Source organism: Podarcis pityusensis (genome assembly GCF_964106645.2).
Source record: "Podarcis pityusensis genome assembly, chromosome: 9".
Lineage (NCBI taxonomy): Eukaryota > Metazoa > Chordata > Lepidosauria > Squamata > Lacertidae > Podarcis > Podarcis pityusensis.
This window is the reverse complement of record NC_138034.1, coordinates 74,010,164-74,016,727: the sequence shown is the minus strand read 5'-3', so window position 1 is coordinate 74,016,727 and position 6,564 is coordinate 74,010,164. Positions and strand designations below refer to the sequence as shown.

Here is a 6,564-nt window from a genome sequence, read left to right as displayed (position 1 = left end):
TGTTACCCAAAGCTGTGAAGACTCTGCGGATCCCTAAGTGAGCCGGTGTCGGTTGGCATCAGTCGCTGTGATGTTCGGGAAGAAGAAAGCTTATGAAGCTCCCAGTTTTGGCGGCTTCTGTAAATCTGGGACTGTCCCTGGAAAACAGGGGCACTCGGAGGGTCTGCAATCCTATGGCTTTGCCCGACAAGCCCAGTGAGGATGGGATTCTCCCAGAGAATCACAGAGCCAAAGAGCTGGAAGGGAACCCCTTGCAATGTGGGAATCACAACTAAAGCGTCCCTGGCAGGAGTGGGGACTTGGGTCTGGATCTTGCTGGATTTCTGTGTCGGCATGTGGAAGGCTGCTGTTGAGAACAGATTGAAAGCTTTTTTTACATTCCTGTTGAGACCCTCTTTGGATCAGGCTGTAGCCCAGCAGCTGAAGACAAGTGCCTCTGCCAAATGCCAGGAGCCCCTGCCCAAATATTCATTGCAAAATAATAATAATAATTGGGAGGGTCTAGGGGTGGTGGCCCCCATGGGGGCTGCATTGGGGGACCCCAAGCTTAATCCTACGTAGAGCACATGGGATGTCGGGGAAATCTCTCAAGTTACTTGCTGCTGGTAGAGAGATATTCCTCAGCGCCTCTAGAGAATCAGAATTATTATTAGACATAAAACAGTCTGGTGAATTGCAGGGATTTGGCCCAGATTTTGACATGCGTTGTTTTTCATCCTGTTTGTGGGTCTGTTAATTAAAAACGGAGGCTGCCCCAAGGCGTTCTCTGGAGTTCCCTAGAAATATTATTTGCATCCTGCATTCAGCAACTTCAACCTCCCGTGACCTACATTTTGTTCCAGCTGCAACATCGCCCGCAAAACCCTTGTGCGTCCATTTATCAGTTATTGGTTGATTAATTTAGCAGCTGGTCTTCGTTCCAAGGGATATGTATTCTGGGGAAAACTCTTGGGACCCCTGGAGCCTGTTGCTGCTCAGAGATTGGAGTGGCCGTGTCACAACCCTTTTCCAGCTCCTTTGGTGAAATGAAGGCGCCGCAGTTCAAAAAGGCAACCTTTGGAGCCAACGCAGCGTGTCTGGTGTGGCAAATACAAGCAAGCATAAAAAAATCATAGAGTTGTAGTTGTAGAGGGACCCCAAAGGTCATCTAGCCCAACCCGACAGATATCACCTTCTCAGCAGATTTCACTTATACGATCTCATACAGATTTCACTTATACGGGACTGCCTCTCCTGGTATGCCCCGCAGAGGACCTTAAGGTCCACAAATGACAACACCTTGGAGGTCCCAGGTCACAAGGTGGTTAGATTGGTCTCAACTAGGACCAGAGCCTTTTCAGTACTGGCCCCGACTTGGTAGAATGCTCTGTCACAAGAGACTAGGGCCCTGCGGGACTTGACATCTTTCCGCAGGGCCTGCAAGACAGAGCTGTTCCGCCTGGCCTATGGGTTGGACTCAGTCTGACCCTTATGTTTCCCTCCCCTTATGGTCTTGATTTATCAGCTATTTTAAAATGAGGCTGCATTTTAAATTGCATTTTAACCTGTATTTTAAATTGGGGGTTTTTTCTCCCTCTCTTTCCCCCCTATTACCGTATTTTTCGCTCTATAACACGCACCGGACCATAACACGCACGTAGTTTTTAGAGGAGGAAAATCCGTAGGCATGCCACCCATAGGCATTCCCTCCATAACACGCACAGACATTTCCCCTTACATTCTAGGAGGAAAAAAGTGAGTGTTATGGTGCAAAAAATAAAGTATGGTTTTACTGTGATTTTATTTTATTGGTGTTAGCTGCCCTGAGCCTGGCTCTGGCCGGGGAGGGCGGGGTATAAATAAAATTTATTATTATTAAAAAGGTATAAACTAGAGAGTGTGTGTGCAGTGTGTGTTGTGTGGAAATGGCTTGCAATCTGCCAGACGTTGGGAGAGTGTTGGCGGAGGGGAGGAAGAGATTGCAAAGGATGTTGCGGAGAGTTTTGAAGGACTTTGGAAACATTGTATTTTTTGCTCCATAAGACGCACTTTTTTCTTCCTAAAAATAAGGGGAAATGTCTGTGCGTCTTATGGAGTGAATGTGTGGTCCCTGGAGCTAAATTGCCCAGGGGTGAAAAGCAGATCATGCTTTTTATTTTTAGAAAGAGGGAAGGGGGTGTTGAAACAAAGCCGCTTAGCAGCTGATCAGCAAGCGATCGGGAGGGGAGATAAGGGACTCTAGCGATAAAGGAGGCTGCCACAGCATGAACCACAAAAATCAAGCATCCACTGTTTCGTTCAGAATATATTTTTTTCTTGTTTTCCTCCTCTAAAAACTAGGTGTGTCTTATGGTCAGGTGCGTCTTATGGAGCGAAAAATGTTTTTTTCTAGGGAATCTGGTAACACGTGATTTTGCATGATGGCCAGAATTGTAACCTGTGTGTAATGACAGCAGCAAGGATGCTTCTTGCCCAGAGATAAAAAGAAGAACTACCGACCAGAGAACAATGGCAGATCAAGCTGGTGGAATATGCGGAAATGGCAAGATGGATGGGAAAAGTCAGAAATCAGGAAGACCAAGTATTTTTTAAAAGACTAGAATAACTTTTTAACCTATTTGAGAGATCACTGTAAAGAATTGAAACCAGTGGCAGGAATACAATGACACTTGTAATGTGACATGGATTTTGGATACTATGATTATATAACAGATAGATTTCAGTGAAAGATGCAGGAATAAAATTTAGAATTGGAAGCCATGGAGGGAAGGAAGGAGGTCTCAAGGTCTGAAAGGACGCTTTTCTTTTTCTAATGTGTGAAAATGTTATTTAAGCCATGAATCCTGTTGGGGAAAAGCGAGGGTGTCTTCCTCCCTTTTCAGCCAAAATGGCTCTGTCTGTTAACTGGGCACCTCGAATGGGGGAAAAAAAAATCACGCCCTGTTCAATTCAAGAACCTTTATTCACCACTGAATCATAAAATAGCTCTTAGAACACAGAGTTGGTTTTTGTTGGTTTTTTAATTTTAAATACGCATTGTTTACATTCGGCAAAGTTTCAAAGCAACAACATCAAAGTGCGTTTTACAGATGACAGTTCTGCCCCGCAAATGTCGAACAAAAAAGTATGACGGTCTCTTGATGGGAGAAGAGGCCTCAAGAGAGTCACTGGGATTAACGTAAAGGCGGCAGGTTTGCAAGTCTCTCCCTCGGCCAGTCTCAGCTCCCATCTTCTTGCTGCACCTTAAAGCTTCACCGTTCTTGCTTTGCCCTTTGCCAATTCACCCGCTAGTGCAGGCTTGGCCCAGCTAAGGCCCTCCGGACGTCTTGAACTACAAAACCCATCAGCCATAGCAAGAGCTCGCGCTGGCTGTGGCTGATGGGATTTGTAGTCCCGGACGTCCGATGGGCCCCAACCGAGCCAAGGCTGATAACGAAAGAAAACTTAACTTCCCGTCTGCAGTGCAAAGGTTTTTCCTCCCAGTCCCACACAGGCAAATCTCCAGGCTCCTGAATTGTGGTGGTTCTTAAATAAGGATCTTTCTTTTTGACAATAACTCTGCATGTGTCCTCGTCATCTCTTGGAGAAGCTACAAAAGAAAGTGTGAACTTTCTATCCCCCCCCCTTTTTTTAGGGGGAGGATTTGCTTTCTCCAAACGATGCTTTTGTGGCTGCTACGATTTCTACGTGGAATGCAATTGCATCCCTGGATATTGTCCACGATGTAGTTTGAGATGAGATTCAAATTCGACATCTTGTGAACCTTTTGCCTCATTTTGATTGTGCAACACACACACACTTCTGAACACCAGTGTAGGATTCTTTAGCATTGCAGGGGGCTGGATTAGATGAACTCTGGAGTCTCTTCCAAGTCTACTGTTCTGTGATTCTATGGCTGCACACCTAGCCAAATGTGGAAAACAAAATCAAGCTGAGCTGTAGCAAAGCTCTCTCCCTTTCCCTCTGGCAAATGCCACATCCCATGGCCTGAGCATGTTCTGCATTAGTTAAGCAAAGGGATCTGATGCAGTAGCTCGGCTGCGGTCTGGCGTTTCCCAAACTTCAGCTGTTTTCAGACTACAGTTCCCATCATCCCTGACCACTGGCCTTGCTACCTAAGGATGATGGGAGTTGTAGTCCGAAAACAGCTGGAGACCCAAGTTTGGGAATATGGCCCAGAGATGGCTCTGAGTACAGGTGTCCAGGACACCGTTGTGAAAAACCTGACGACAGCAGAGCAAAAATTCAGATTCCTGAAATCAAACAGAATTTTTCAAATTCTGGATTTCTGGAGACGAAATTCGGCGTTTTGCGGGATGCCCGAAATTTGAGATCCACATTTTGTGCTGAAATCTTCCACCACTCAGTCTGGTGGTGGTGGTGATTTTTTGGAGGAGCAGGTGGGCAGAGAATTGAATCTGCATGTTTCAGATTTGCTGCGAGGAATGAAATCTCTTTGGACTCCAAGAAACAAATAATACCCTGCTTCCTAAAATGACACCACTCCTCAGCATCCTATCGCAATCCTGATAGCATCTAGCTGAGCGAGGCTCAAAATTTGATTGCAAGGGAAAGACTCCAGCGTTTGAGAACCACCAGCCATTTGGGGAACTGGCTGAGATTTAACCTGTTGATTGCCATGTCGTGTCTCCCCCCCACCCCCTCCGTGCCCTCCTCTCTCCCCCCCTTCACAGCTTTCCCCCTCCCATAAAGCCATTTTCCCACTTGGTATTTGGGATCTGTCTCGAGACACAGAGGGAAACAAACATTTTGGTTCTCAGAACACTGGCACATTTCCTCTAAAGACTAAAATATACATATATTTATATAATTAAAAAAATAGCTTAATTGCTGGACTCTTTCTTTCTTTCTTTCTTTCTTTCTTTCTTTCTTTCTTTCTGGCACACTAACACATTTTCTTATAATGATTGATGCAGAAAGTCACAAGTGCTTTGAGAAACGAGTTTTCCCCACACAGTTCCCTCGGTTATCTTCGGGTCCCTCTCATGCCTTGCCCTCGACCCCCCATGACGGGTTGCAATTAATTCTGGATGTAAAACCTGTTCTGGGAGGAAAATTGCGGTGGAACGAGATGCTAGGCTAGCTTTCGAAACCCCTTTTTTCTTCTTCTGCGGCACTCTGCGCCAAATGACGCAAACAGGATGCCCAGAAAGCGTGACCGTCATGAGGTTGGTTCGGTGGCCCAAAATAATGCAGTAAAGAAAACCCTGCTTCATGCAAAACATTGTTAGCCTATGGAACTCTCTCCCACAGGATTAAAAGGATTGTATAAATTCATGGAGAAGAGGGCTATCAATGGTTGCTAGCCAGAATGGCTCGGCTCTGCTTCCAGAGATGGAGTCAGCAATGCTTCTCAAGACCAGTTCCTGGAAACCACAGGGTGGTCTTGTGTTCGAATCCTGATTGCTGGTTTCCAGCAAGCATCTGGTGGGCCACTGTGAGAACAGGATGCTGGTCTAGATGGGCCACTGGCCTGACCCAGCAGGACTCTTCTTAATTTTTGCATGCGGAGGGGAAGATCTCCTTATCTCCTAGCTATTTTGTGAACAAAGATTGTCCAAAAGCTCACGAGGCACTGGCGGAGTCAAGCCCGCTTCTCTGCCATTCTGACAACACTTTTGCACCCTATATCAGAGATGGGGATATCTGTGGCCCTGAAAAGTACCAGGGTCTCCACCCATTACGTACCCCCTGTCTTGGGAATCTGCCAAAGAGATCTCATCTAAGTTGGGTCTCAAGATCCTGTTTCACCAACAAACTGGATTATTTCTCCTTAGCGCTCCAATATTCAACCATTATCAGTGTCCCGCTCCCCAAAAATCCCTTTCCACTTCATCTGAGGCATCCCCTGGTCATATTTTAAAGATAATGTTATCCTTTGGATTTTTGTCACTTCAGCTGTCTTGGTTTTCCTCAAGGCATGCTGGGAACTGTAGTCCCTTGAAGGGCTGATGGGAGTTTTCAGACCAATAGTCATCTCACTACAGTAATGCTTTAGAGGGAAGCCATGACTGTTAATGTGGTTTAAATCCTTAGGAGGGAGGTGCCCTTTGCCATAATGGATTTATTCCGGATTAAAGAGATCACAGGCGTCTCCAGAATGTCATGGATTCATGCCAGCAGGAATTTAGCTATGTGCAGCTAAAATGGATTCAAGCACACCAAATCCATGTTTAAAAAGAAGCTGACTTTTTGCGGTTGGGGAAGCGATGAAGAAATGCAGTTAAGAAAAGGACGAATGAATGATTAATGGGAAGATGTATAGACACCCAGCAAGCAAATCAGGATAAATGCACATTATATAACTGTATTATAATGGTGTGACCTCTCTGCAAACAAATCAGAATGCGCAATAAAGACTGGATGCAATATTACCTCTGCGTAGGCGTTTTGCAAAGCGGATCAGGGGGAACGCTTAATAAATAGGATGTTTGGAGGATCCGGTGTGACTTCTGGTGTGAAGAGATGGGAATTGGGTTTTCTGGACCTCCTCTGGATGCCCCGCTTTGTGAGGAAGATGATCAGGGCCAGATCCATGGCCCATCTCATCTGGCAGGCTGTCTA

At 45.8% G+C, this 6,564-nt stretch overlaps 1 long non-coding RNA gene across 1 annotated transcript; it reads right to left on the bottom strand.

Annotated features, from left to right (window-relative positions):
* Positions 1 to 2,922: 2,922 nt before the first annotated feature.
* On the bottom strand, positions 2,923 to 4,636 carry LOC308485623. Its single transcript, XR_013990658.1, has 2 exons — positions 4,041 to 4,636; positions 2,923 to 3,832 (listed from the first exon to the last, which is right to left on the bottom strand). It is a non-coding gene; the product is annotated as an uncharacterized lncRNA (long non-coding RNA).
* Positions 4,637 to 6,564: the final 1,928 nt, after the last annotated feature.